The following is a 7,902-nucleotide window of genomic DNA, read 5'->3' as shown; positions in this document are numbered from 1 at the left end:
TCACACGGGGTGTACAGAGTCACACAGTGATACGACCTGTAATATTCTATAGAAATGTTACTCGTAAATCACAGGGGCTGCACCTCCTGTGATATTATTCGTCATATTCTAGGGGAATGTCACTACTGTTGTCACAGGGGGTGTACACCTTGTGATATTACTCATCATATCCTAGCGGGATGTTACTACCTATGTCACAATGCGTGTACACCCTGTGATATGATTTACAATATCCTAAAGAGATGTTACTACTAAGGTCACAATGCATCTACACCCTCTGATATTATTCGTTCTATCCTCGGGGGATGTTACTCCTGTCACACGGGGTGTACTCCCTGTGATATTCTTCATAATATCCTAGGGGGATGTTACTTTTAATGTCACCGGGGGTGTAGATCATGCATGTTCAACGACTTTGATACTATTCCTAATATCCTAGGGGCATGTCCCGCCTAATGTCACATGGGATGTTCACCATGTGTGTACACCTGCTGTGATATTATTCGTAATATCCTAGGGGAATGTTACTCCTGATGGCACAGGCAGTGTACACCATGTGTGTACACTGTGCCATTACTTGTAATATCCTAGGAGGATGTTTCTTTTAATGTCACAGAAGGTGTACAAAATGTCACACGAGGTGTTCACCTTGTGACATTATCTGTAATAGCCTGGAAGGATGTTACTCCTAATAGGTCACAGGGGTGCATACACTTTGATATTATTTGTAATCTCATAGAGAGATATGACTTCAAATATCACAGTGGATGTACACACGTAGTATATACCCTGTGATATGATTCATAACACCCTAGGGAGATACAACTCCTGATATCACAGTGCGCGTACCCCATGTGTGTACACCCTTGATATTAGTCGTAATATCCAGGGTAAAGATTACTCGTAACATTACAGTGTGCACACCCTGTGATATTTTTCATATTATAGGGAGATATTCCTTCTAAGATCACAGTGGGTGTACCCCATGTGTGTATATCCCGTGACAGTATTTTTTGTATCCTAGGGAGGTATTACTCCTAATATCACAGTGGGTGTTCACCCTGGGATATCATTCTTATTTGAACTTGCTGCCTTTTTTAACCCACACTACAAAAGAATAGAACAGATAAGATATTGAGATTAGACTGTCCTGCCGTACGGCCGCCGCAGGACACCTTTAATATCCGTTTCTCAGGCTGTAGATGAAGGGGTTCAGCATGGCGGTGACCACCGTGCACATCACTGAGGCCACTGCACCCTTTCTGGGGGAAGATGACACATCTGAACTGAGGTACCCCCCAACGCCTGTTCCATAAACTCAGCAAACAGCTGACAGGTGAGACCCACAGGTGGAGAGGGCTTTATACTTTCCCACCTGACGACGAAACCCTCAGAATTGAGGAAACAATTTTAGAGTAAGAGAAAATGGTCCCCGAGATGGGAAGAAAAGCAAACATGGCGGCAGGGAAATACATGATGATGTTATTGGTGAAGGCATCACAACATGCAATATGGGGGAGTTGAGAAGGATCACAGAAGAAATTCGGAATTTCCACATCCTTGAAGTAGGTCATTAGCAAGGCAATCAAGTGGTGCAGCTGGGAGTCTAAAAGACTGAGAAGAAAAAAAAAGACAACAAAACTAGGAAGCCACAGAAACACGGGCTCATGATGACTGAATGATATAGAGGGTGACAGATGGCTACAAACCGGTAATAGGCCATCACACTCAGGAGCATGTCTCTCTTCCGTGCCTCCAAAAATGGCAAAGAGACATCTGAGTCAGGCAAGCCTGCAGAGGAGATGACTCTGCTGTGAGATTGGATGTCCACAATCTTGGGGACCGTGGTGGAGGTGAAACCGATTTCAGGCAAGGACAGGTTGGAGAGAAAGAAGTACATGGGGGTGTGGAGGTGGGAGTCAGCGCTGATGCCCAGGATGATGAGCAGGTTCCCCAGCACTGTGACCAGGCACATGGGCAGGAACAGCCCAGCGAGGACCGGCTGCAGTTCTGGATCCCCTGAGAGTTCTAGGAGGAGGAATAGAGAGACATCTGTTAGATTCTGTGGGTCTGCATAGTTTGGACACCTTTTGCATAGAAAAGAGTGTTGAAAAATCGGAAACAAATAAACAAACCCCGGCATTGTGTCTGCATTTTGAATAGAAGCAATTCACAAGTCATGTTCTCAGATTTCTGAGCAATCCACACTCAGCAATATTTTGCAGTTCTGACAGACTCAATTGTCTTCTAATGCTTTCATCTTTGATTTCTGTGTTATTCATTTCTTCCTGTACACACCTTAGAGACATTAGATTCAAGAATGTTCCAAGAACGAGATCATCATACATAACAAATTTGTAACTGCTAGAAAATACAGCCTATCTTTTCTGAAAAAAACTACGTAAAAATACGATTCTCTTCACTTGAAGAAAAAGGTTATCCTAATTAAAGCAAATTAAGAACTCAAATATTTTAGTCTAGAAGGTTGATACAAATTCCCTTGATTTAGAACATTTATAAACACTGTATAACAGCTGAGACCATGCCATCTGGAAATGAAATTAAAGTTGATAGTTCATAAGCAGAAAATCATTCCACATGCCAGTTAGGTCCTAGTGATTTCATCGTTATGTTTTCGGACTTTTCTCCTTCAAGAGAGTAATTGCTTCCTCAAATCGGTGGGTCTGGCTTTAAACTTCATGTAAGCTATAACTCCTGTCCTTAGCTTAGGAGGACTTAAGAGTTTTCATCAGAAAGTTTGGCCGGACGCGGTGGCTCACACCTGTAATCCCAGCACTTTGGGAGGCCGAGGAGGGCGGATCATGGAGGTCAGGAGATCAAGACCATCCTGGCCAACATGGTGAGACCCTGCCTCTACTAAAAATTCAAAAACTTCACCTGGTATGGTGGCACGCACCTGTAGTCCCAGCTACTCAGGAGGCTGAGACGGGAGAATGGCTTGAACCTGGGAGGCAGAGGCTAAGGTGAGCCGAGATCACACCACTGCACTGCAGCCTGGGCAACAAGAGCAAAACTCCGTCTCAAAAAACAAAAAACAAGAGGGATCAAGTAAGTCAAAGTCACACTTATGACAGCCAATTTTTGTGAACCAAGGAAGCGTCAATTCAATAATTAACATAGATTTTTACTTTTGCTCTCTCCTCTATGCCAGGCAAGATATAGGCTCTGGGGAATTATTAATTCAGCTTATTAAATCTCCCAGTTCTTTTCAATACAGAGAATATTTACATGACAAAACTTAAGTTAAAAATATGTTACAAAAAATACTGTTATGTGATGCTGTTTTATTTATGAAACCACCTAATTGCTCTAGGCATCTTTCAAAAATTTCAACTTACCCTGAATTTCAATTTACATTCAGAATATCATCCACATTTTTGTCATTTTTCAGTTTTCACTGAATGAATGGAATCACCATCTTTTTTTTTTTTTTTTTTAAGATGGAATCTCACTCTGTTGCCCAGGGTAGAGGGCAGTGGCACAATCAAAGTTCACTGCAACCTCCACCTCTGAGGCTAAAGTGATCCTCCCACCTCAGCCTCCCAGGTAGCTGGCAGTAGAGGCATGCATCATGATACCTGGCTAACTTTTATAAAATTTTTTTGTAGAGATGACATCTTGCTATATTGCCCAGACTGGTCCTGAACTCCTGGGCTCAAGCAATCCTCCCGCCTTAGCCTCCCAGAATGCTGAAATTACAGGTGTGATCCACTGTGCCCTGCCTCACTGAACTTTTTACATCATAAAATTATCTGCATTCTGTACGTTCCTTGAGCGCATAGACACACTTTTTCATCACTGGGGACACATTCCTACTATAAGGCTGAGAAAAGAGAAGGGAGTTCAATACTTACTGAATAAATGTAGGCATAAACCTCACTACCTGTTTCAAAGGTCTCATTATTTTCTTCTCTAAGATAGAGTCACTTTGCAGTCATTTACAGATTTCTCTTTAAACACCCGTGGAGCCTAGAAATAGGGGTAAGTGGCTGGACTCTCAGTTCAAAAAGAATGCCATGCTTACCTTGTACATGCTGTAGCACTGCTGCGGCAGCGAACTATAAACCTTGTCCTGCAAACACGAAAACACAGCACACATCTCAATTCAAGGGAAAATCAATGTCCACTGGATAGATGGCAAAGGTACACTGACTCTTGGCCAAACAGTATAATGTTTATAAACTTGGTCCCACCATAGTCGTGTGCTGAAAAAAAGTGTTTCTTTTTTTTTCTTTGAGATGGGAGTCTTGCTCTGTTGTCCAGGTTGGAGTGCAGTGGTGGAATCTTGGCTCACTGCAACGTTTGCTTCCCTGGTTCAAGAGATTCCCCTGCCTCAGCCTCCCGAGTAGCCGGGATGACAGGTGTGTGCCACCATCCCTGGCCAGTTGTTGTAGTTTTAGTACAGACAGGGTTCCGCCATATTGGCCAGGCTGGTCTTGAACCCCTGACCTCAAGTGATCGGCCCACCTCACCTCGGCCTCCCAAAGTACTAGGATTACAGGTGTGAATCACTGTTCCCAGCCAGAAGTGTTTACATTCTAATTTGTGAATCAGTAAGCCTTAGTAGAGGAGGGCTTTCAATATAGATGAAGAATAGAAGCTATTAGTGAGATAGGGTGCATATATATTTTTAAAAGATTGTGCTAGTGTAAATGATAAACATAAACCTTTGCTATATACCCCGAGAAACTTCCGCAAAAGCCACCTAGTTTAAATCCGACCAAGTAAGGCATTCAACATACTAATCAATACATTTAAAAAAAATAAATAAACAAACAATGACACATTACCAACAACTCCTCCTCTTGATATTCAATAACTTGTTTCCATCTTTACTGTTTTTCAATTATAGGATTCCGAACAACCCACAAAGTTTGATATACTCAATTTATACAATGAATTCATTAGACCATGTTTTTTATTTTGCCTTAGTTTAAAAATTTTGAACATGCGACAGCACCAGACACGCAGCTTCTTAAAGCAGCCCCAAGAACGAATAAAGCAAATAGGAAGAACTTGATTTTAAAATTGCAACCAATTTTATTGTAATTTTATTTGGATGCAACAGCCAGAGAACTTTCCTAAATTCTGAATAGCAAAGATCACCCGTAACTTCACCATACAATTTCAGAAAGATACACTGTGTATGTAAATATCATGACCATCCAGAAATTTCCTTCTGGTTCATTTTGTGTATGTAAAGATTTTGCAGGTTTTGATGGGCTAAAGGTCTTACAAAGGTGAAAAAATTATCTTTGGGACAATTCTCCAGCAGCAGTTTTAAGAATTCACTGAACTCTAAAAGGCACGCTTAGAGGTATTACCTTGTAAACTGTACAATGGCTTCACACAATCCGACATTTCTAATCTTCTCTCTTCTCATTCTTTTTCTGTTTTTTTTTTTCTTTTTTTTTTTTTTGGAGACGGAGTCTCACTCTGTCGCCCAGGCTGGAGTGCAGTGGTGCAATCTCTGCTCACTGCAACCTCCGCCTCCCGGTTTCACACCATTCTCCTGCCTCAGCCTCCCGAGTAGCTGGGACTAAAGACGCCCGCCACCACGCCTGGCTAATTTCTTTGTATTTTTAGTAGAGACATAGTTTCATTTTGTTAGCCAGGGTGGTCTACATCTCCTGATCTCGTGATCCGTCCGCCTCAGCCTCCCAAAGTGCTGGGATTACAGGCTTGAGCCCCCGCGCCCGGCCTCTTCTCTTCTACCTCATTTGGATGATAAAATCAAATCTTATTTTCCTCCTGAAACTGAGGAAAGAGAAGCACATCATGAAGAGAAACATTTCGTCTTAGCTACTGAAAACGCTAAGTTCAGTGTCGACCTCTTGTGGCGCACATGCTAATGACAAAACAAAAGAAAAACCGGTTTTAGAAAAACAGGAATTGTAATTCTGGCACTTTGAGAGGCCGAGAAGAGAGGATCACCTGAGCTCAGGAGTTCAAGACCAGCCTGGGCAACACCGTGAGACCTCGTCTCTATTTAAAAGAAGAAGAACAGGAATTATCTCATCATTGTGCAAATACTGCCCACCAGTCAGAAAGGCAATTTCGATAGTCAATAAGTCACATCTGAAGTAGCACCAGGTAATTTTTATGAAAACTCAAGTCTCCAGATTTCTTTCCTAGTGCTAATTTGTAATACACCAATGCTTGTAAGAAATAAAGGTGTGCACATCTGCAGACACATAGCTCCCTGAAAATTAAATCCAGCCAGTTCCCAGGCATTTGAACTGACGAGTTTTTTTTTTTTTTTCTTTTTCATTTTCTGGAGATGGGGTCTCTGTCACTCAGGCTGTAGTGCAGTGGCCCAATTACAGCTCACCTGCAGCCTCCATCACTTGGGCTCAAGCGATCCTCTGTCCTCAGCCTCCTGAGTAGATGGAAATACAGGTGCGTGCCACCACGCCTGGCTCATTTTCCGATTATTATTATTTTTTTTGGTAGAGCTGGGGGTCTTGCTATGTTGCCCAGGCTGGTCTGGAACACCTGGCCCCAAGTACTCCTCCCATCTCCGCCTCCTAAAGTGCTGGGATTACAGGCGCGAGTCAGGGCGCCCAGCCTGGACAGTCTTTAAAAGAACTCTGACTTGCTGGTAATGAAACACAGCTCCGGACATCCTTTGAGAAAGTCGCCGTCCCCACCTCAGAAAAACCACCCACACCCACACCCACACCCCCACACCCCCACACACACACACACACGCCCCGGAATTAATTTCCTCATTTCGGTGAAAACTTTTACAGGGTCCTCCAGGCTTGTATCATTTGAAGGCTAGCGTCTGCCACTCTGCTTCCACGCTTCTAGTTGGGGACTACCCACTTAACAAAGCCAAGTTCAATTTTAGTTTCCCAGAACTGACGCAAAGCAAAGCGCAAACAGCCTCAACCTGGGGTGTGGAGTGATACCAGACCTGACGGGGCTTTATTCCACAGACAAGCGTGGACCCAGGACCTCAAGCGGTCCCCGCCTGCTGTCAAGACCCCGCCGCAGCCCCCCGCCCGGGCTCGCAACTGGCACAACGCAGGCTAGGTCAGTGCCGCTCGAGGTGGGCAGAACCACAGGGCCACCTCCCCGGGGAGCACCGACGCCGCCCCCTCCGCATACCTCTCCTTCCCGCGGCCAGAAGCGCGGGTTGTAGATGAAGAAACTCAGCAGCGCCGGCGGGAACTGCTTCTTCTGGGCCGCCCAGGGCCCGCTCCCTGCCCTGGCTGCCGCTGCAGCCATCCTGGCCCAGCCCCCCACCTCGGGAGCCTCCCACAGCCGCCCACAGACAGCAGCCACCTGCTACAACATCACACTTCCGCCTCCCTCGCCACCACCCCGGAAGCGATCACCGCTGACCAGGAAGAAGAACCCGCCTCGCAGCGTCGTCTTCTGGCACGCCAGGGTGGCCTTGTTATCTGTTTCCTGGCCGAGTTTGTTTTTTGCTGGCTCGCGGACTTTTCTCCTGGCTACAGGCGAGGGTTTCTCGTTTCAGGAAAAACTCAGCGGGGCACTGGCTTTTTTTGGATGGGATCTCAGTTTGTCATCCAGGCTGGAGTGTAACGGCGGGATCTCAGCTCACTGCAACCTCAACCTCTGGGACTCAAGCAATCCCCCTGCCTCAGCCTCCCAAGTAGCTAGGATTACAGGCGCCCGCCACCAAGGCCAGTTATATTTTTTGTAGAGGTGAGGTTTCTGTTGCCCAGGCTGCTCTCGAACTCCTGGCTTCACACGGTCTTCCATTTCGACCTCCCAAAGTGCTCTGATTATAGGCGTGAGACACCACCGCCCAACCTGCTGTTGTTTTGGTGGTATTGTTTTTAATTTAATTTAGAGACAGGATCTCGCTTTGTCACCGAGGTTGGAGTGCAGTTGTGCCATCATAGCTCA

At 45.1% G+C, this 7,902-nt stretch overlaps 1 pseudogene; it reads right to left on the bottom strand.

Moving 5' to 3' along the window:
* Positions 1-1,134: 1,134 nt before the first annotated feature.
* LOC129060566 (olfactory receptor 7E24-like) lies at positions 1,135-7,902 on the bottom strand (annotated as a pseudogene).

Source organism: Pongo abelii, chromosome 6, assembly GCF_028885655.2.
Source record: "Pongo abelii isolate AG06213 chromosome 6, NHGRI_mPonAbe1-v2.0_pri, whole genome shotgun sequence".
In the NCBI taxonomy this organism is placed as follows: domain Eukaryota; kingdom Metazoa; phylum Chordata; class Mammalia; order Primates; family Hominidae; genus Pongo; species Pongo abelii.
The sequence above is the reverse complement of the archived record's forward strand: the minus strand, read 5'-3'. Positions and strand labels throughout refer to the sequence as shown.